Source organism: Archocentrus centrarchus, chromosome 11 (genome assembly GCF_007364275.1).
Source record: "Archocentrus centrarchus isolate MPI-CPG fArcCen1 chromosome 11, fArcCen1, whole genome shotgun sequence".
Lineage (NCBI taxonomy): Eukaryota > Metazoa > Chordata > Actinopteri > Cichliformes > Cichlidae > Archocentrus > Archocentrus centrarchus.
The window spans coordinates 22,986,269-23,011,200 of record NC_044356.1 but is presented as its reverse complement, the minus strand read 5'-3'; positions in this window follow the sequence as shown (position 1 = coordinate 23,011,200).

Genomic DNA, 24,932 nt, shown 5'->3' with positions numbered 1-24,932 from the left:
CAGTCATGTATTCTGTCTTGTTTCTGACTTTCATTACTCTTCTCTCCAAACCATACCTCCACCTCTCCAGGCTCTCTTTTATCAGCTCCCTATTCTACAAATCGGTGTCATTTGTGAACATAATGATTAATTAATTTTAATTTAATAATTTTATTTTATGATATAACTTCAGGTGTATATTTCAGGTGTGCATGAGGACATTACAGTGACACAAACTTGCCTTTATAAATATGACATAAACAATATCACATTTATATCACAAACATTGTTTTTTTATGCCATTGTCAAATCATTGTATGTGATTTTTAATTTAAATCATTTACAGGTTTGTGCAAAAGTCCTGAGCCACCCATAATTTCTATTTTCCTTCCAAGGAGTCAGACTTTCTTATGTCTTTTTAAAGTGGTCTTGAGCAATAGTTTTCCAGGATTTCTGAAAGTCTTTCTATTTTTTTTTTTCTTTGGACATTGGGTGCTTTTTCACTCCAATGCTTGTACCTGATCATTTTCAGAGGAATGTTTTTTTGTTTGCTAAGTCACTTAACACTGACCTATGAATCATTCAAAGCACCAAACTTAAGGGACAAACTAGTGTTCTGTCTGTGCAGACAACAGACAACTCAGCAAAGAACTCATTTTAAACTGTATGTTTGTTACTAGCAGCCTGTCGTAAAAACACATAATTTGTTCCCATTTCTTTAGCTGAAAAATTCCAAAGATAACAATTCAACAGGCATAAAATAGCACCAATAAGGTTCAAACAACAAGGTGACACCCAAAGAGCTATTATGCAAAAACATGACATATCTCACTGTGCTGTGCTGCGTGTCCTTAAAAAACTGGGGAAACTGGACAAGTAGAGGACAAAAATAGAAAGAGTGTCAGGTCTAAAAAGCTATCTACGGCAGATGAACAGTATCTGAAAGTCAGGTCCTTAAGAAATGAGAAAATATCCAGCAAAGACCTGACACAGGACCCAAGAGGTACATCTGGTCTTTCAGCTGATATGTCTACTCTTCGCTCATTAGAAATGGCCTCAGTGGAAGGGTGGCTGCCAAGAAGCCATTTTTAAGGAAGGGAAACAGGGAGAAAAGGCTGAGGTATGTCAAATTCAATAAGAACTGGACTGAAAAATTATTGGCAATAGGTCTTATGGGCTGATGAATCCAAATTTAACATTTTTGGTTCAAATAGTCATCAATATATTGCTCATCAATATGTAGGTAATTGTCTACAGCCATCTGTAAAACATGGTGGAGGCTCTTTCATGGTCATATCAAATATTGACTTTCAAGCTTGTTAGTGTAATATTTGGTTTGGACCCATAAAGCAGTCTCAGACAGCAGTTGAAATGTTTTAAGTGCACGGGAGTTCTGTGGAAGAGGATAGAGGGAATTAGTGATGGCACACACAACAATGGGTTTGAGGACTGTTGGGCTCAGAGAGATGGCTTGGAGTGGCAGGCCTGAGATGAGAGGTGAATCAGCGGAGAAGGTGGAGAGTAGGCAGGCAGGTAAGTGGGTGTGTCCTTTCTGTTGAGTTCCAGGTACAGGTAAGGCTGATTGAAATCCCCTTCCAAATCCAGAGGTCCAAAAACACGGAGGTACAGTTATCGCGTGTATCTGATTACTGGAAAAGACAGAGAGAACTTGGGTTGACAGGCAGGCGAGTGCAGCAAAAACAAGAAACAAGGTGTACCCAGTCTTCACAATGGTGGAGTGGAACAATCTGGCAAAGAGCTGAGGCAACCTCCAGGCCTTAAATACCCATTACTACCGTACATTAAGTGCAGGTGTGGAAGGAATGATCCGAATAAACTCCACCCACAGCCAGGCTGATACCTGCCCACAGACACACCTCTACACCTGAGATCAGATAACAAAAGGATAAAAGAAAAAAAAACTCACAAACGTGGCCCCATGACAATTATACAAACAGTGTTTTTGTCTTATGTGCTGTATTTCCATGTATGTTTGCACATGCTTCAACAGATCACCGCATTTATTTCCCATTTTCCTAAATAGATAAATGATAGGTAGCTCAAGACTTTTGCACAGCACTGTACAAAATCTTAAAAGTACAGCCCAGAGTCAAATAAATGAAAAAAATAAACTAAAAAATCTATAATCATGTGAAATGCAACTCAGTATTACCAAGTAATAATAGTGTGTACAGCCTATTGTGTTATTTAAGTGAACTGATAATTGTTGTGGAGTTAGACCAGAAACACTGAAAGACTGCATTCTGCTAGTAATCAAATCTAATCAAAGATCTAATGCAGCTTTTTCTTGGTGGCCTTAAAGACTCAATGAGTTTCAAAAACCTTTATAACACTATTAAAACACATTTATTACATATTTTTTGGAAAATTTTTTTCACTGCATTGATGTACATTTTGCTTCATGATATCCATGAGTATTTTAATTTGTACGTATATGAACACTGTGTAAAATTGGCCATATCAAATGCTATTTTTATTTCCATCTGTATAATGTGGCATCTGTATTTGATGCCAGAATTACACTAGCCTCGAGGACACCACTATTAAACAGAATGTAGTTTTGCTTGCAAGTGCTCATGTGAGCTTGGCAACCAGTCAGGTAGACCTCACCTTTCAAGCTGTACTGCTTGTTCAAATCTTCACATATTTATGGGCATGTGTGACAGTCACGTATCATGCAATCAAAGAGAATCATAAAGACACTGAAATATTTGTGGACACATTTGGATAGTCGGCATTCACTAAACACAGACATGGAAAGGATGGCAGCATGGGATGCTTGTCTGTGTCAGCACACATTTTTACAAATTGTCAAGGTCACTGCCTTTTTTTTTGTCTGTCTCTGTTTCCTGCTCTACAGTTGAATTAAAACTTTCAGATGGAAGTAATGGAAATAGCAGTCAAAACTACACACTTTTTATTCTTCTGTATCACTGTAAAAGGCGTGCTGTAATCTAGTCTGTCTGCGCCCCCTTTCTCTCTTGATTACACAAAGTTGGAGAATGGCATTAGTGACAGGAAACTCTGATTAATGCTGAGAATCAGTCTCCAGAATATTCTCAGATGTTCACATGTGACACAGCTGCAGACATGCATAGCATTTAAACATTGTACATCTATTTTAGAGTCTCATCTTTACACCCATCTCTTCTTTGGTGCTCGTGGTGCTGCAATTCCTCATCCCTGCCTCTGCACTGTAAGACTGCAGAACCGACCTTTTTACTATTTACTTGCTCACTCTCTCTCTTTCTCTCTCTCTCTCTCTCTTTCTCACACACACACACACACACACACATACACACACACACACACACACACACACACACACACACACACACACCCCTGACACTTTCTTTTTAATCCTCTCTGTCCTGAACTCCTCCTCACACACCTTTTGCTGAAATCTTTCTCTCACCTCTTCGTTCTCTCTGTTCTGATCTATCACTTTCCACAATCACCACTGCTCTGCTGCGCAGTGTCAGATGTACTTCACAGGCGCATTTCAAGTAAACACACACACACACACCCCCACACTACTACTACTACTATCATATTTACAGAATGTATCTTCCTGTGTTTTCTAAAAACAGGCAAACTGCATCACAATACTTCCTTGTTAAGGATTGCAGTGATTGTTGATTACCTGCTGCCACAACTGGGTTGAATTAATTGATGACCGACACATGGGATGAGTGGTGTTTTTACACTGCCGTGCATAGGTGATAAATAGAAAGCCACTGCACCATATCATCGGCTTGCAATTCTTTTGACATGACAGTGGCTGGCACTTTTAAAGTGTGACTCTTTAACAATAGCCACACTTTAAACGTTGATGCACAAGTATCATGCATATATCCATCCATTTTCTTAACCACTTATCCAATTCAGGGTCACAGGCGGATGGAATCTATTTCAGTTGACACAAGGTGAGAGGCGGGGTACACCCTGAAGAGCTCACCAGTCTATCATAGGGCTAACACAGAGAGACAAACAACCAATCTGTCTGACATTCACACCTACAGCCAATTTAGGATCACCAATTAACCTGCCATGCATGTCTTTGAGTCATAACTGTAAGAGGAAGAGTGGGAAAATCCAGCTAAGCTCAAAGAGTCTACACAGAATGGCCCCAGCTGGGTGGTTTTGAACCAAGGACCTTCTTGTTCTGAAGCTATACTGCTATCCACTGTATGTCTGTGCCACACGCGTGTCAGTAGTTAGTACATAGTGAACAGTACTGTAGCTTGTTAGTATATGTATACATTTGCTTATTACCAATAAACCAGGTCCACCAAAGTAATGAAATTTTTGGTTTTATATGAGGTAATATTCTAAAGTCATCATGTGACTCTAGAATGTTATAAATACATTCTAGATATACAATATAGATGTTCATTTGGAAACTGAAGTCTTCTATAAAGTGAGATCTTGACAAAATGATGCTGCAAAAAACATCAAGGGATCATTTACTACAATTCCTTCCAACTGGGATTTCGCTGCAAAGTGGTCAGTGATTGTTGTGGCACTCAGAATCTCACAAGTGAACCTGATGGAAGTTCTGGAAAAATGAACAGTCAGGGGATCAACAAAGACATTTAAATTCATTGAATGGAGATTAGAAATGCTCCAAAAAATGTGGTGTGCAGCTCAAGTTGCAGTAGACAAGCAATTTGAGCTGCATCATTCTCATGTCATACACCAAGCACACCCTCCCAAAGGTAAGTGTATTTAAGCTACAAAATTTGCACGCCCCCCCAGCCCCCCACCCCCCAACATTCCCGTGCTGCTACTGACCTGCATTACTGACTGCTGTTTCCACCTCCAGGCGAGATATCTGTTCATTACTCACCAATTTCACATGTAACATAATCTACAGCTGTAATAGATCATTAAATTCAAACATGTGCTGTCTGATTCAAATGGTTTCAACTTTGCTTGAAAGTCTATATCTGCATGATTAGTATAACTTGTGTCATTCAATGCAGCCTGGAAGATTTGCGTTATTATTTAAGACTTTTGTAGTTTGAACTTCTCTGGCCATCACAAGTTGAAAAACATGCAGAAAATTAATATAACCGTGATTTAAAGTGGTAGTTATTTATTCCTGTATTCTGCCCTCATTGATTCTGTGTAAGCCTTACCTAAGTCAAGCTAACATCCAATACTCTAACAAATTGTTACAAGCCTTGCAGTGTATAAAGCTCCAAAGCAGAGTCTGATCTAAGTGTTGATCCCTGAGGACCTTTTGCTATTGATACCCAGAGACAAGTGGATTGAAAAGAGATCTCGCAGTGTATCTGCATCTCTTCCCCGACACATTGTCAATATCCTCTTCTGTGCGTGCATCTTTGTTTTCTTCCCATTCAGTTCCATTGAGGAAAATGCCATCAGTTCATGATGACTCAAACTAAATTAAAAATACATGCATCCTTGTATTCATCAGCTCCGTTAGCACCTCACCAACCAAGAAATCCCGATATTTTCATATATATATATATATATATGTATATATATATATATATATATATATATATATATGTATATATATATATATATATATATATATATATATATATATATATATATATATATATATATATATATATATATATATATATATACATATTAGGGGTGGGACTCGATTAAAAAAATTAATCGAATTAATTACAAGCTTTGTAATTAATTAATCAAAATTCATCGCATTTTAATATTTAACATGATAAATATTAATTTAAATTTAGTTGATGAATAAATCAATATACATAAGCTTAAACTTCAAAATTTTGTTTATTTTCCCACCAGTCTACTACACAGACCAACGAAGGGTGGAAGTGCTCCTGTGATAAGCAAACTCCTGAAATTAAAGTTAAGCATCATAACTGGATAGTTTTATTCAACATTAATGTCTCACTTGTTATAGTTGGAAATTAATCATTAGCTCAGCTGTATTCCTTGATGTTGAAATGTGTTAATCTTGTTTTAACAGCTTATTTTGAATTAAAGACTTAAAATTAAACCACAAAAAGGAGCAAAACTTCGTTCTCCGTTTAACAGCTGCTTTTACACAGCTGTGCTTCGCACTCACGGTTGCTAGGCGACATGAGCTACGCAGAGGTGATGGCAGCTGATATGAAGGCTATCTGCTCACTTCCGGCCTTTGTGGTGTTCGTGGGCTGCGAAAGACGTGGGCCAGGTCCTTCGCAGGATGCGGCCCCTAATTTGGACATTGTGCGTCGATATAATCTGTATGCCTGGAACTCGTGCACTGAGAAACGTTCCACGGTGCAAAGTGCGATTAAAATGCGTTAAAAATTTTAACGTGTTAATTTCCCTGTAATTAATTAATCCAAATTAACGCGTTAAAGTCCCACCCCTAATATATATATATATATATATATATATATATATATATATATATATATATATATATATATATATATATATATCAGAGGCGATTGCTCTAAGACTGCAAGGGAAGCTCAGCTTCCCCTAAAATGTCAAAAAATAAGTGGTCAAATATATACTGTTGTGTGTACATGTCACTGACTAAATATTCGCTACAACGCGCTCAACTTTTGTTCAGAATCAGCTTCTTATCACTGGTAACGACGCGGCTTTCCTCTCACCCGTTCCCGCAGCTTCACATCGCTTTAAACAGCGTGGACGCTGAGCGTCTACAGAGTTCAATAGCGAAGCTAAGACTGCAGCGAAACGAGACGAGTCATTGGATAAATGCTGGGCTTTGTCCCGCCCATCGGACGCTCAGCGTCTCTGGGGGTCTATGGGGCAGTGGGCTGGCCTCGGCCGGCCCGGACGCTCAGCTTCTGCGTGATGATTGGATGAGCTGTCTGAGGCTGAATCCCTTTTTGATTGACAGCGAAATGAGCGAATCAGCGATCTTTTGGTGTAAACATCCATGGGAGCATTTTCATTCTGTTCCGAGTTGAACCGGAGCCTTTCCTAATCCTCTTAGCGGCATTTTCTTTGTTCAAAACGACTAGCGACAAATCGAGCTTCTATTTCTGGTGGGTTTTTTGTAGCTGCTTGTGTTTGGAGACTGACTTCTATCACTCTTTCTGACTTCTATCGCAGTTTCTGTCCAGCGGGTGCTGCTGTATAAATAAACTGACACATTTTATGATGTAGGCCGAAATTGAGCTTCCCCTCATTGAAAGACCAGCATCTGCCACTGATATATATATATATATATATATATATATATATATATATATATATATATATATATATATATATATATATATATATATATATATATATATATATATATATTATGGAATGCCGTTTAGGAAATATTATATATATATATTAAAATGAGAGTCTGAATATATTGAATGAAACTTGAATATATTGAATGAAAGTCTGAATATATGGAATGAAACTTGAATATATTGAATGAAAGTCTGAATATATACAATGAACTCTGAATATACTGAATGAACTCTGAATATATTGAATGATAGTCTGAATATATACAATGAACTCTGAATATATTGAATGAAAGTCTGAATATATTGAATGAAACTTGAATATATTGAATGAAAGTCTGAATATGTTGAATGAAAGTCTGAATATATTGAATGAAAGTCTGAATATATTGAATGAAAGTCTGAATATGTTGAATGAAACTTGAATATATTGAATGAAAGTCTGAATATATTGAATGAAAGTTTGAATATATTGAATGAAAGTCTGAATATATTGAATGAAAGTTTGAATATATTGAATGAAAGTCTGAATATATTGAATGAAAGCTGTGGTCACGGAAGCGCCATCTAGTGTTTTCGTTACGTAAAGCGCATAATGTCGCTACAAGAAGCGGCACTATGAGTCAATCTGCAGTTCATCTTCACTGTTTCATCGTGGAAGACAAATGCAGCGAACCTCTCAGGTCAGACAGCTCCTGCATGCAAGCTAACATTACGCAGAACATGCACAGGCACCCTCCACAACAACAGGCGCCGTCTAGAATCTGAGATGTGGATGTGGAAGGCATGTTCTGCTTATTGTTAGCTTGATACGCAGGAGCTGTCTGACCTGAGAGATTCACTGAATAAAACTCTTCATCAGTAGCATGATTAGGAACACTGCTGCTAGCATTATGTTGGCCAGTTCATGCATTTGCCAGGGTGTTAATTAGCTACTCATTATTTGGGATTTCTGCCACTAAATTCCCTGCAGATTGACTCATAGTGCTATTTCTTGTAGCGACATAATGTGCTTTACGTAACGAAAACACTAGATGGCGCAAGAGCTTCCGTGACGTCAGTTTTCATTCAATATATTCAGACTTTCATTCAATATATTCAGAGTTCATTGTATATATTCAGAGTTCATTCAATATGTTCAGACTTTCATTCAATATATTCAGAGTTCATTGTATATATTCAGAGTTCATTCAATATATTCAGACTTTCATTCAATATATTCAGAGTTCATTCAATATATTCAGACTTTCATTCAGTATATTCAGAGTTCATTCCATATATTCAAGTTTCATTCTATATATTCAGATTCTCATTTTAATATATATATATATATATTATATTTCCTAAATGGCATTCCATAATATATATATATATATATATATATATATATATATATATATATATATATATATATATATATATATATATATATATATATATATATATATATATATATATATGTGTGTGTGTGTGTGTATGTGTGTGTGTGAAAATATACATATATATGTAAAAAAAACAACAACAAAAAAACTAGAGCAGAATCCATTTGTTTCATGTCATAAAGTAAGTTCAATCTTCTGTTTTAATCATTCACATATTTCTACTGGCATGTCTTTCAGAATATATCTAAGTTGGAAAGTAAGTGTAAAGAAAATCACTAGTGGCTGCAGGATACAGTTCATCTAATGAGCTGCTCAATATATCTGGACTGGCTGATGCTGATCTTTCACTATAAACCCTGCCCTATATGCCTTCTATCATCTTTTATCATCTTTCCATAACTTCCCCCCATTCCAAATGGCAGTTTACTTTTTTCTATACAATGCCAAAAGAAAGGGCATCCTAATAAAGCTTGGAATATCAAAGTGTCCTTTTACAAAGGCAATTTATAACAGAGGGGCCAAGGCTTCTCTTTACCACAGGCATGTCCTGTTTATTTCATGAAGGACTTGTTTTATGCATCTAAATCATGAATTACACTGCTGTTGATGGAGCTTTCAGCTTGGCAGTCTATCACAGTTTGAACCTCTGCCATAGGCTACATAAAACCAACTGCAGATGGATGAAGAAAAAATATTTACAAATGGGGTTAGTTTCATCTCTCTTGTTGGAAAAAATATTGTTTTAGGGCATCCTTCACAGAGGTTTTGCCATTTTGGCAAATAATTAGGAAAGATTTCTATGACATTCAAGTCATTTAGGTTTGCAGAAGTGATGCTGAGCTCTGAAAAACAGATGAAGGGAACACAGATGTGGGACGAGGAAAAAAAAAAAAAGAGATGCTGAAAAGCAGAAAGGCGGAGCTGACCAGAAGGGAAACAGAGTGAGGAAGAAGAAGCAGCAGGGGGCCGCTTCTGTCGAGGAAAAGATGATGGTGAAGGGGAGGTACTGGTGAAGGAAAGAGAATGATGGGGAATGATGCATGAAGAGATATAAGCAGGCACAGAGATGGCTGCAATGTAGAGGGCAGATATCATTCTTTGTAGGGAACGGATTGAGGCTGGTATGAAAATTTAGAGCTCGTAGGTTGGAATGTTCCTTGAGAGAGAAAAAGAGAACATTACAAAAATGAAAGGAGTAGATGTCTGGTGCTGAGTGTTAACGATTTCTCTCCTGTTCTTGTGATCTTTAAAAATGAACTGCAGGATTTCTAACTGCAGCCATCCTTCTCTTTGCTTCCTTCAATTCTTTTGAAGGAAAAATGTTGCAAATGTGTCAGCAGTAATTTGCTTAAATGAGTGGGCACAATTTCCTCTCTCTGAGGATTCCAAATAAAACTGCATGTGGAGTAATTATATCAGAACCCCTCACTAAGATTAATGGTTGTAAAAAAAAAAAAATAAAACGCAAAGTCCCACTGTTTGCTAATGCACCCATCTATACTTCGGAAACACTTTTATGCTAACCGTGCAACACATGCACAACTTTGGACCCCCCCCCACAACCCCCTACCAAGAAAAATGACAGCAGTAGAATCTTCATAATGAAACATAGTGAAACTGAAAAATATTGACAATTCTGTATTAAAAAGAAACTGTACACAGTTTGGGAGTGACTTTGTAATAATACAAAATCAAAGTAAATTAAATGGTTACATTTGATACAGCAGGGCCTTAGAATCAATGTATCAATTTGATCATAGTAACCGGCCTTATCACAATTTTTTCTCTCCGACCAAAGTTAAATTGTATCATTTGTAAAAACAACAAATTTTAACAAATCACTAACATTACAAATCCTTGATATAAAGTATGAAATGTTTGAACCAATCACTGATCCCTGAGGTACAGCACATGTAACCAGTCCAAATCCTGACAGTAAGGTACAAGAGATACCTTTTATCCTATATTATACTTCTCCAGTTTTCTCAGTAGTAGTTGTTTTTTTTTTTTCCAAAATCCATACTGGTGTTCAGCCAGTGATTTATGTTTACCACCAGAGATTCAATTGCTCACAAATAATTTCCCTAATCTTTTTGAAAATTGGAGTGGAGGTGTGTGTGTGTGTGTGTGTGTGTGTGTGTGTGTGTGTGTGTGTGTGTGTGTGTGTGTGTGTGTGTGTGTGTGTGTGTGTGTGTGTGTGTGTGTGTGTATGTGTGTGGGATCATGCCTGGATCTGCATATTGGCAGCTGGTTGCCTATAAGTTTACCTTATCAGCTTAAAAAAATCATCAGTTATCAATTGTACTCTCCATTTTTGAAAATTACCTTAATTTTTTGAAAATTACCTTAGCTAATTTTAAATTATTAGACAAACCTACTGGTTACAAAGGTCAAGGGTTTTCCTGTAATGCCAACAACTTGTTTTATATCAATTAAGGCTAGCTTGATTGGAACATTCATTCACCGAAACAGAAGTGTTCCCTTCATGGATGGCTATCACTCAGCAGGCCTTATTTGTCAAATAATTCAATTAAAATGTTCCAGAATGCACCGACACCATAAACATAGCTGGAAGTGTCAATCAAAGTAACAACACCCCTAACAGTCTTTCTAAATAGGATGTCCTGTAACCCCCCCCCCCCCAAAAAAAAAACAAACAAAAAAAACCAAACAGACAAACATATTTCCAAATGAAATACATTAGTCTAAAAATTCAGCATGACTCAGCATACAAAAAAAAGATCAAATTTGACTTGTGATTTTCTAACACAGCTCAAGCCATGGGGTTGTTTACTTAATAGACAGTTTTAGTCTTATCTATCTGAGCTCAGTTCAGTTACATCATGTTGTATTTATTGACATGTTTGCGGCTTGCAGCTTTAATATGTTATTTTTGTATTTGACTTTTTTTTTTTACTGTGATAGTAGGTCAGGTGTTTTTTTATGATTGTTACCTGTCTTGCTGACCCCAAGTTTCATTTGAACTGCTAAAGCTATTTCTCATTGTATTCAGCCTGAATTATCAACAACTGCCTTTCATGTCAAGTTGCAAAAAGACCCTGATTTGAGATATTTCCTTTTGTCAGTTTCACAGCCTTTGCCGAGCTTCTGGGTGCTTTAGCTGGGACACTGTAGTTCGAGCAAAGTCTCTTGGTACTGAATTATCATAGCTGACTGGTTTGAAACGCCTGAGAGCGGGGGCACTGTGGAAGAGAGTAGAGGTGATGTGCTTGTTTCATTCTTTGTGCATGATCCAGGTGACAGGTGCTGGTGCAGGAAAATGGCAGCCCCCATCGGGCTCCACCTTAGGGGGCCCTCACTGGTGCACAGGTGTATGTGGAGGTGTGGGCTGGCGTGCACAAGAGCTGCCACATGACATCAGCATTTCAAATTCGGTGTGTGTGTAAACATTCACTATCGTGTGCACTTCACTGTGTGTGTGTGAGAAAACGTGCGTGTGTGTGTGTGTGTGTGTGTGTGTGTGTGTGTGTGTGTGTGTGTGTGTGTGTGTGTGTGTGTGTGTGTGTGTGTGTGTGTGTGTATTTAATACGACAGTAATGCTCTATGACAGAATGATCACACCCTTCTCCCAACAGCTTCAAGGAGTCTCTCTGCTCCACTATTCTCCCGCCCCTCGCCCCCCCAAAGGAAGTATGTGCTTTCACATATGTCAAAGCCCGTTTCCCTGTGGGCAGCAACACTCATCTGCATCTCATCTTCCCTCCTCTCTTCCTGCTCCAATAATCTCAGGAGTCTTTAAAACACTAAATAGTTTAGCCCACAGAAAATGTGTATGCAAAAACATACAGACTCCATGACATGACAGCATAATGCTACAATGTCAATCACGCCTGGTTTTAGTTTGTTCTTTGGCCATCGTTTGTGCTGCTATGCTTCAGCTGTAACAGATAATGAGGATGTGGGTTTTATTACTAATTATATCCTTATTTGTTTCTGTTTAATGAGTTGAGAGAAATTTTCAACACGCGTGTGAAAGCAAAAAAAGAAAAAGAAAAAGAAAGAAAGGTTGATACGGTTGACATCTGGCTGACAGTCTAATAATGTTGCAAGAAAGACTGTTTTGTGATCTGTTTACTTCTCTAATGAAACGGTATTTGCTGTGATTACCTCACTTTTTAATTTAAGTACTTAGACAAAACGAATTACAAACATTCAGGATATAATAGAGGATTTGCAGGGATAGCAGTCACAGGTTAATCCTGATGCAAAATGGAGGGGGGGGGGCATCCCATCAAAGACACTCTTGCTGGGGAGGATTTCATTCATGAGAGATTTTATTGCATATCTCAATTTTAACAAGTAATTAAATGTAATTTTCTTGCTTGAAATCTGGTTTCTCTCTCTCCCTCTATTTTTACTAAAAAAAAAAAAAATGATGAAACGTGCCAGCGGGTTGAAACAATTTCACTTGTTTTTTGCAATTCATCCTGTTTGCAGGAAAAAAAAGAAGAGATTGCAAGACTCAATATGCCATTTAATTGGTTGTTAAGACTTTCCTGCGCTGCACCCACTGCTTAAGCAGTCTTCTTCTTCTACATCAAGGAAGAATCCTGTGCAGTTAGACAACACTTGGGCCATAAAGCATCTCACCTGCGCGAGTCCATTTCCAGTCAATTACTCAGCTTAAATCACAGCCTCCATTAAAGAGTGAAGAGATACTCTCAATAGTGGGATGTTATGTGCAGGTGCTGAAGCTGACTGGTGCCACATTATAAATCTTCCACCCTCTTTTGGTGAACAATGAAAATAATTTTATATGTATATATTAAAAAAAAATAGAATACCCAAAACTTCATGTCCTTGACTGCAGGTCTGACAGGGTTTGAGGGGTGTCTCGTTGCTTTTTGCTAGGAATTATGCAAGAGGCATTTTGAGTGTGAATGGGTTGACAAAGAGTTATAGAGGGAGAGAGTGAGGGGGAAATGAGAGAAAGAGAAACAAGGGCTCTTGTTGTGCCTCTAATTGTCTGAACCACTTCATCATAAACAAAGCACTCGTGTGCAATGCTGGGTAATCTCCCCGACCACCACTCTGCCCTAAACCCCTCTATCCTAGTGGACATTATCTCAGACAGAGTCTTAATATTGGGCCTCAGCACACATTAAACTGTCAGCAGGAACATATGCAGGGCAATCTAAAGTACATATATATTAACAATGTAAGAAGAGGAATAATTAAATTACAAATAGGTTAAATAACTGTATTATAATAAAGTATAATATAAAAATCTTTGTTTTCATAAAAAAACAAAACAAACTTTGTGATGAATAAACCCAGCCGCTCCCATCAAATCTAGGCATTTCATCGTATTTCAGCCTATTGTTTTGCTTTTATATTCTGCAGTTTTGATTCCATCCCCATCCCCATCCTCATCCTCCCATCATCCACAAAAAGCAGCTGTTACTGAAAAAGCTTCACTAAACTCAGTGTTCACTAACTGCCCCACAACAAAAGGCAGGCACACACTATGTTCATCAGTGAATAGATGATTCATCAGCCAGTAGCTGATGAACATAATGGAGCATTTATTATTTGAAAACCTCGATATTTCCCCCGCAATTTGTCAAAGACTAAAACAGAGCAAAGGCTGTTGTAAAGCTCAGAGTGGACAAAGGCATTCAAAGAACTACCAGGATGTGAGCTGCAGTTCCTTTGAGTTTTATCTGTTTGGACTGCGATCTTCTTGAGTCAGGGTTGTTCTGGCGCATCCCCACACGCTTGAAAGACTTAAGTTCAAGGGAAACTGAATGTTGGGTTAATACCTGGGGCCCTTTTAAATCATTCCTGAGCAGTTTTTGCAAACTAGTGGGGCACACTGTTCTGCTTGGAGGGAGGCTACAGCCACTTGGGAGTGTTGGTGACATAGGGCAGTTAGACAACACATCGGCAGCAGTGATTGAGTGGTACATGTCAAATAGAAAATACAACAGGAAATTTTGTTATTGTTAATATTGTGTGGTGAAAATAGATTCCGACAGTAAACTGCATGCATTTGCATAGAATCACTGATTAGTAGAAGAAACACTTGTAAACACTATGTGATCCTGTCAGCATGAGTCAGCTTGAAATTGTTGTAGTTAATATTGCTGTGAGGTTAAAATACAAAATTCAGAATAGGTACATCTACATGGCAGTTGATTATAGTTGTTTTGCAGCATATTTTATCTCTTTAAACTTGTGTTTATCACAGTGCCTGCTTTTCAAACTGAAAACTTGTGATACAAAAAATAAAAAGGAGAAATAAAAATATATCTGCTAAAATACAGCAACCATTGTCTCCTGTGTTTTAGTGGGAATGGGCATCAAGTTTAAGAAACACCTTCCTGCCTTTTATGCATTTGTTTACAAAGAGACTAGATGGACAGCCTGGGGAAACTGTACTATTGTGTAACATGATAAGCAGGCTGTGGTTGAGTGGCTGGGTAGCCTTGCATTAAAGACTGCCTCAGAATAAGGCTCCTATCTCTAATGGCATTCTCCTCCCTTACTATCGGGACTCATGTCGACTGTGCGCTACATAACACCATCCAATCTAGGCTCCTGCTGACTTTGTATCACATGCAGACAGACACACACACACACACTCTTACACAGGCAAGGCAAGAAATACAGTCTACTCCTGGTTTGACACATCTCTACCTACCTGCTGTTCTTTCTGTTAGAACATGTAAGTGTCGGTTCGTTCATGTCAGTGTGTAACAAGTGAGATCAAAAAAATTGTTTAAAAAAAAAACTCACCCCTTTGAGATCATCTAAGCTGATTGATTTCTCTTTCACCACCTTGTCCCCTCACCCTTTCCTCACTGCAGTATGCATGCTGAGCTAAGATTGATTTATTGCAAGGCTTCTCCATCCCAATACTCCCTCTGGGACACCATTTGGTGGATGCCAAGTTAAATTTGATCCATATCTGAGCCAACCAACACCTCCAACCCTTCTGCTCTGTGATCTTGGTGTCTTCATTGATCCGTCTCTCAGGTTGCAAAGAGGAAAGATGTGAGGACTACATAATTGTTCACATCCCTATTTCTGGGTAGCAACATGGGAGGGAGTGGAGGTCAGAGAAAGATGAGGAAAAGTGTGTTTCCCTCTGATATGATAAAACAGCCTGTATGAACTGGAGCTATGATACAGACCTGAATGTGAGAATAACGGACAAACAAGAACATTTGTCTTCACAAACACTTTCCTCCCTCCTACCCCAAATCCTTTCAAACACTATCTCTAGCTCTGATATCTCTCTGAACATCTTTATCTCTTTTTTTTTGTTCTTTGGAGATCATATGGGATTTATAACTACAAAGAAAATCAGCCCATTTCCCACAAAGTGGTATATCATATGAAATGAGGAAAACAAAGTTAAAAGCTATAGGTAGAGAAAGATAATTAATATTCAGTAAAAAAAAAAAAAAAAAGAAAAAAAATTGTGGCAGACAGAGAGAGAGAGAGAGAGAGAGAGAGAGAGAAAGAGAGAGAGAGAGCGAGAGATGCCAAATATCATGTCTGTTGCAGGAGGTTAGCAAATACTCCTTCATGTAACTGTCTTTCAGCCTATGGAGGACTTCATACCTTTATTCACTAGATACTCTGCCATTGCCACTGTTAGAAGAGAGGGCACATATAAATGGCTGGACATCAGCCTTCTCTCTATTACTGAAGTGGCTCTAAACTACCCTGTTAGTAAATAAGGTAATTAGGTTGAAATTTTTACTGTAGTGCTAGATAGATAATATACCAAAAGATGTCACATGTGTTTCCAAATTAACAACAGAAGTTATAAAACATATTAATTTGATCAAAAATACTCTAAACATTCTAAGCTTGAATATTCAGATCATGTCAGCTGAATGAACAATATGCACAGTATTGTGCAAAAATCTCAAACAACCGCCCATTTTTTAAATATTTTGCTTCTGAAAAGCCAGACTCTATTGTATTTTGCAGAATCAAGGAATGATGTCAAAGGTACCACAGTTTGACAGGGATAAAATTGTCTTTTTTTTTTTTTTCTGTACCAGAAATTGTATTTTTATACTAACAAAGTGTTTCCTAAAAATCTATCAGCAAAAACTTGGCATGTGCATAGTGTATCCTTAAAAAATTTGAGGAAACTGGAAAGGTCGAGGGCAAAAGAAGAAGTGGCAAGACTAAATAATCTACAGCAGAAGTGTCTGATTAGCGACAGCTTCATTTTTCAGCACAATAATGATCCCAAAGACACCGCCAGTGCAGTAAAACCATGAGTGGATAGAAAAACAAACTGTGGAACACTATCAGTCATTCTGTGGCCTACCCAGAGCCCAGACCTCAAAATTATTTAAACAGTGTAAGATCACCTTGGCAGAGTGAAACAAAAGGCAGTCAATGCCCAAAGAAGAGCTTTGGAATGGCCTTTAAGAAGTCTGGAGAACTATTCCCGAAGACTACTTAAAGCAATGACAAAAAAGCTTGTCAATGTTTTATTCTAGCATCGTGGAATTTAAGGGCTTTGGTCAATGAGATGGATGAAAAACGTGAGCTGATTAACACCCAGAGCAAATACTGTGAGTTTAATGTACTGTGTCAGGGAGACAGTACTGCACTCATGTACTACGGTTTGGATTCCTCCATCAGCTGACGCAGAGGTCAGCTGTGGCTGTGATGAATGGCTATGGAAAATAAATGGATAATCTGGACCACCCTCTGCAACACTACTGGACATGCAGCTGAAAACCTTTAACAACTCTTAACTCACTGCCACAAGGACAGAAACAGGAATTCTTCAGCATCTCATACTATAATACCTGTATTAATTAAGAGTTTTACATATTAAGTTCCTTATTGTACTATACACTACTCAATAAATAAATAAATAAATATATATATATATATAAAGAAACACCTTTTTAATCAAAGTATAGCATCAAGTGAATTAAACTACTGAGATATTGATCTGGTCAGTTAAGTAGCAGAGGGGGGTTGTTAATCTCTCAAAATTTAAATGAGCTTATCCACCACTTTAACCATACTCCAGATTTTGTTCTGATTATGGCACAGAAACTGAAGACTTAACAGTATTTCTTGAAAACCCTCTTTTGTCTGATCTTTTCTCAATAACATTTAAATTTACTTTAATGCATTATACAACAGTAGGGAATACATTTTATTACAGTAGAAGTCTTTCTGAAAGCCCTGTAACTATATTTAAGGATATAATTCCTCCATTATTATGCTCTTCAATGCCATGTGCCAACACAGTGCGGAGCAGCTACCTAAACTCTAATCCCTCAGAGATAGATCATCTCGTCAGTAGTTTTACATCCTCACTGCGTAGGACTCTGGATACTGTAGGACCTCTGAATAAGAAAGATTCAAATCACAAGTGCCTGACTTCCTGGTATAACTCACAAATGCGTAGCTTAAAGCAGATAACCCATAAACTGGAGCAGAAATGGCATCTCACTACATTAGAAGATCTTCATTTAGCCTGGAAAAAGAATTTGTTGCTCTATTAAAAAAAAAAAATCTGTAAAGCTAGGACATTTTACAATTCATCACTGATTGAAGAAAATAAGAATGACCCCAGGTTTTTGTCAGTCAGGCTGACAAAGAGTCAGACCTCTGTTGAGGTCTGATAAAATTATTTGTAACCATCTCACAGGCACATCTTTGTGTACAGCTACCTTGCTGATATTTATTTAGACTCTTTCTCTCCAATTGATCCTCCTTAGACTCCATTCCCACAAAACTGCTCAAAGAAGTTCTACTATTAATAAATGATACGGTCTTAAATATAATCAATGTATCTTTATTAATTGGCTACATACCACAGGCTTTTAAGGTGGAAGCAATCAAACCATTACCATATTTTTCGGACTATAAGTCGCTCCGGAGTATAAGTCGCACCAGCCAAAAAATGCATAATAAAGAAGAAAAAACACATGAACAATTATTCAGATAACCATAGCATAAAGAACATGCTAAAAAGTTTACCAAACCATAAATCCATTGAATTCTTCATCCTCTGTGTCACTTCTAAACAACTCCGCACACTCTGTAGGTAGACGAAGCGCCGCTTCTTCCTCTTCCGTGTCGCTTTCAACAGACTTGTCGTCAGTTGCAGTTCCAATTATTCCAGCCTTTCTGAATCCCGACAGGATAGTTTCAGTTGTCGCTGAAGCCCATGCTTTGTTGATCCATCCAATGACTTCCAGGAAAGCTGGGTGGCAAATTCTCCCAGTTGCCGTGAAGCTGTGCTCTCCATCCATCATCCACTGCTTCCACAGGTTACGCAAGGCTGCCTTAACGCTCCGGTTCAGGGAGATGTCAAGTGTCTGAGTATTTTGGTTAATGTGTTGATAATTTCACATATAAGTTGCTCCGGAATATAAGTCACACCCCCGGCCAAACTATGAAAAATACCCAGCTTTATCTGTCCATGAAGCCAGATGACACACATTAATTAGTTAAACTGCAGGAATGTATTAAAGACATAAAGGCTTGGATGACCTCTAATTTCCTGCTTCTAAATTTAGATAAAGCTGAGGTTATTATACTTGGTTCTACAAATCTTAGAAACGCGGTGTCTAACCAGATACTTACTCTGGATGGCATTACCTTGGCATCCAGTAACACTGTGTGGAATCTTGGAGTCATTTTTGACCAGGATATGTCCTTCAATGTGTATATTTAGCAAATATGTAGGACCACTTTTTTGCATTTGCGCAACATTTCTAAAATTAGAAACAACCTGTTTCAGAGTGAGACAGAAAAGCTATTCATGCATTTATTACATCTAGGATGGAATACTGTAATTCATTTTTATCAGCCTGTCCTAAAAGCTCCCTGAAAAGCCTTCAGCTGATCCAAAATGCTGCAGCTAGAGTACTGACAGGGACTAGAAAGAGAGAGCATCTTTCTCCCATTTTGGCTTTTTTCATTGGCTCCTTGTTATATCTAGAATTCAATTTAAAATCCATCTTCTTACTTACAAGGTCTTGTATAATCAGGCCCCACCTTATCTTAAAGACCTCATGTTATCATATCACCCCAATAGAGGACTTTGCCCTCAGACTGCTGGCTTACTTGTGGTCCCTGGAGTATTTAAAAGTAGGATGGGAGGCAGAGCCTTCAACTTTCAGACTCTCTTCCACAGCATGTGTTTTGTCCTGTCTCCCTCCCCTCACCCCTAGATAACTGCCTCTCCCTGAGCCTGGTTCTGCTGGGGGTTTCTTCCTGTTAAAAGGGAGTTTTTCCTTCCCACTGTCGCCAAGTGCTTGCTCATAGGGGGTCGTTTTGACTCTTAGGTTTTCTCTGTATTTATTGTAGGGTCTTTACCTTACAGTATAAAGTGCCTTGAGATGACTGTTTGTTGTGATTTGTGCTATATATTAAAATTAAATTGACTTAATCAGTTTCAGCTGCTTTGGTATTAATGAAATGAACAACAGGTACACTAGAGGGGCAACAATGAGACAACCCCAAAGACAGGAATAGTTTTACAGGTGGAGGCATTTTTTTTCCCTCCTCATCTTTTCTGAATTTTTTTCACTAGTTTTGCACTTGGCTAGGGTCAGTGTCATTACCGGTAGCATGGGGCAATACCTGGACTTGACAGAGGTTGCACAGATAGTCTGACTCCGTCAGGATGGCGCGTGAATATGTGTTAGTTATGTTTTCAGTCCATCTGTCCATCAGAGATTCCCTAGTCCAGATATGGAAGGAAATCCCCCAGGACACCATCATCTCATTAGGAGAATGCCCCGACATTGCCAGGCATGCATACAAGCATGTGCGGGCCATACAAAGTACTGAGTACCATTTTGAGTTGCCACAATGAAATTTCAGCAAAATGGACTAGCCTGCTGCGTAATTTTTTCACTTAGATTTTCGGGGTGCCTTTGAAGTCAGCCTTCGGTAGGTTGATAATTTTCATTTCCATCAAACAATGTGTCATCCTTTTATTCCTAACACATTACAGAGTCCATATCAGTATAGATGTCAGCATGATTTGTTTCCCCATTGAGATCTGATGTTATTTAACATGTTCCTTTATTTTTTTTCTACTTAGCTATTTTAATGTTTCTATTTTCTGAATATTTAATTGCGGTCCATTTGTTTAGTTTTTACCTTGTTGAGATCATTTGTCACATCATATTTTACTTATTTTACTGAGTTATTCTATCTTATTGAAGCTTTTTTGTTCTAGGTTGTGTTTAATGTTTTGGCTGCTGTGACAATGCTTACCAAATATTTGGACTAAATAGGGTATATTTTATCTTATATGTATATATTGTAGGCTTGAGTCAGGTTAGTTGAAGAAGAAAACTGATGCTTCTGATACAAAACGGAAGTGGCACACCAACCAGTAACAAGAAAAGGTCACGCAATAAAGATAACAAACAAACAACAAAGAACATTAAATGCAGTACCAACAAGCTCAGTCAGATCAGTTCAGCAGTTAATGAGTATATGAAAAATTTATTCAACTAAAAATGAGCTGCTGTTACTTCTCATGGAAGTTTCAACTTAAAGGGGAACAACTGTGCTCAGTGCCAGCTCTATATTTCTTATTCTTGGAATTGCTTTGCATGATTCACACTCCTTATTTAGCAGGTCAGTAATGGTGTTTCTGTGCTCACAGCCATGTGCCTGAAGTGACTATGCTAAATAAATAAATATGAGACTTTAATTAACCAGTGGCTTTAATGTTCACAGGCCTTAAGTACTGAGAAAATATATTTCACTCAATGTAAACATAAATCCTTTTCAGTGGATTGCTTTGGTGCATTTCAGAAAATGTATGGGCATACTTGTAGGAGCTGTTTTCATTCCATTTTTTCCTTTCTGTTTTATTCATTTTACAATTAATTCTAGTATATTGTACAACTACTGTAAACTATAAATACTGAGTCACTGTGTGCTTTTAAGTGCAGCATTAAAAGATCCCCACTTTAGGCAGCAAATGCTCGCTGTGAATCGCATGGGATGCAACAAATTAAAAAATATATACTTATGTACAGTTAAAAACGAATTATAAAAAAAAAAAATGGTGCAACTATTTTTAAAGAATTGATCAGAAAGAAATAGATTGCTATCTATTTTTAGTTCAGTTTCAGTATTGCTCTCATAGACACTACATAAAGCAGTAGACCTAACTGTGCTAGAGCTGTTGGCATATATTACAAGCAGGCAATAACCTAATGCACAGCGTAAAACTTTATCGCTGGAATAAAAGAGAATGAAAAACAACAACAAAAACAAATCAGTGTTGGTATACAAAGGAATTAAATGTAACAACACACACAGGAAATAAATTAGATATATAATTTAGTCATTTCATATGGACAAGCACTGAAAAGTGATTATGGAAATGCCAAAAGAAGTTATAAAAATAAAAACAAAAACTTTTCAGTAATTGTTAACTTGCAAGAAATTCTTGAGCAAGACATTGCTTCACTCTAATTTTCATATTTTCTTTGCTACCTTGGTGGTTTACTTATTTGGGACAAACTTGAAATAAACAACGAGTAGGAGTAGCTAAATGCCATTCTGGATCTCGCAGTCCATACGTAGCTCCCTCTTCACCATGACAGACCAGTGCAGTGTCCGTATAACTGCAGATGCAGCCCAGATCCATCTGTCGATCACCTGTTCCCTTCCTCCGTCACTCGTGAACAAGACCCAGAGATACTTGAACTCCCCACCTGGGGCAGGAACTCGTCCCTGAGCTGGAGAGGGCACTTCACCCTTTTCCGGCTGAGGACCATGGCCTCAGACTTAGAGGTGCTAATTATCTTGCCAGCCACTTCACACTTGGCTGCTAGCCATTCCACTGCGAGCTGGAGGCCACAACGAGATGGAGCCAACAGGCCTGCATCATCTGCAAAGAGCAGAGATGAGATTCTTCTGCCACCAAGACAGAAGCCTTCAACCACATGGCTACGCCTAGATATTCTGTCCATAAAAATTATGAACAGAATAGGTGACAAAGGGCAGCCCTGGCAAAGTCCAACACCCACAGGAAACAAGTCCGACTTATTGCCGGCTATATGGACCAAGCTCTCACTGTGGTTGTACAGGGACTGAATGGCCTGCAACAACTGTCCAGACACCCCATACTCCTGCAGGACCTCCCACAGGATACCCCGAGGGACGCGATTGAATGCCTTCTCCAAGTCCACAAAGCACATGTAGACTGGATGGGGAAACTCACACTCACACTCGAATATCCTCAAGAGGATAAAGAGATGGTCCAGCGTTCCTCTTGGATCCGAGGTTTGACTAACGGACGGACCTTCCTTTCCGGCACCCTGGCATAGACCTTACAGGGGAGGCTGAGGAGTGTGATCCCCCGAAAGTTAGACCACCATCCCGGTCTGCCAATCCAGTGGCACCACCCTAGATCTCCACGTGATGTTGCAGAGGTGGGTCAACCAAAACAGCCCTACAACATCCAAAGCCTTCAGGAACTCAGGGCAAATCTTGTCCACCCCAGGGGCCCCGCCAGCAAGGTCTTGTTTAACCACCTCAATGACCTCACTCCCAGTGACAGGCTAGTCATCACCCCTCATCCCCAGACTCTGCTTCCACTACAGAAAGCATGTCAGTGGGATTAAGGAGGTCCTCGAAGTATTCCTTCCACCTGATGTTGGAACGATCGGAATCCTCCGCCTCGTTTAATAAAGGAGGGTAAAAGTCAGACTTTCAGTTTCATTCATAAAAATATATTAATCACCACACATTATACATGAGGGCCAAAAATAATGCAGAATTAAACAAGCATGCTTGGAGATTGCAGTTAATATCCCTTACCGCAATTAGGCTGTAAGGGACTTTAAGCGCACTGCAAATCTGACTGTCTGTGTGCGCCCCCATTGTTTATGGTTCAAGCCATAAAAACTTATATGGAATTGTTTACCTCTTGGGCCAACTCTCCTCTCTCAGTTATGGGACCCCCTACTCCTAGTCTCCTTGCTGCATCTCTCCAGACTTCTTAAACTAACAAACACAGTGTGCTCCCCAATAAGCCTTGCATTCCTTAAATCTGCAATAATCAATTCCCTCAATTCCCCCTTTTGAGCTCTTCTAGAGCTCACAATCAGTTGTAGCTGCTCCTGCAGGCTCCCAGTCCAGCTCCTTTGAATCCACTCCCAGCAACGGCATCTGATATGCCGGAGGTGGACCCTTAACCCCTCCTTCAATAGTTCTGGTAATACACTGAACACAGAGGAACCGGATGCAGGGCACGCAACAGCATCCACAAGTGACCAAAATTCCTGCAAAAGTAGCCAATGACATCAACAGAGAGATAATGAAACCCAAATACCCTATTAAACCATTCATCCACCGGATTCTCTAACCCCGAATGATCATGCATGGTTTTAGACAGTGTCCTAAGACCATCCAGGGCCCTAGTTACCGAGCCATCCGGAGCCGTATTATTCGGTATGAATGTGGAACACATGTCACCGAACATGGCGCACACTCCAACTTTTCCTGCCAACAACATGTCCAAAGCCATGCGATTTTGTACAGCCATTAACGAAGTGGGGCCTAGTTGTTCCGCCAGGCCCTCTACGGCATCCCTGGTTAGATTTGCCAGTCTCAAAACATTGTATTGGATATAATTTATGCAATCCACATTTTTGTTTGGAGTGATTGGAAACAACGCCGAAATAATTGGGATATTCTCAAAGCCGGCCGCCACTTGATCTATCAATTTAAATTCATTTGGAACGCCCCACGGTACACCAATTGCATCCAGATATGTTGGATTTCCGTTTCCCATGAATTCAGTTACCAAATCCCGTTTATTCAGAACGTGACGGCGATGTCGACGGGTCAATGCTTGCACTGCGCTTCGCGAACCTACCTTAAGCGGGGTCACTCTTTCTCCCAATAGCAGCAGCGGGGTGGCCAATCGAACCATTGTACAAACTCCATCAGAGTTTTTTGGAATTCTTACAGTTAGCCGCCTGCCCCCACAATAATAATACAACCCACTTCTAGCCCATGTTCCAATTTCATCCCCGCCTAACATGGTGCTGCACCAATTTGAATCAATGCTACCCAACAATGTCCTAAAAGAAGTTAGGTTTCCGGCTTGAGTTGTCGAGTTGAACTTGAAACAGGTGTAAGTTTGGTTGCCCTTGACCGGTTCAAATGGGGCCAGTTTGGTTCAATTGTCGATTGGGGGAAATATCGCTGCCAATGTGGAACAATTCAAGGGGGTCCCTTCTCGGGTCAATCCTAGCATACAATTATACCCCCATGTGTCATTCGGATATAATGGGGCGGGTTCAGTATATAAATGCAGGTGGGC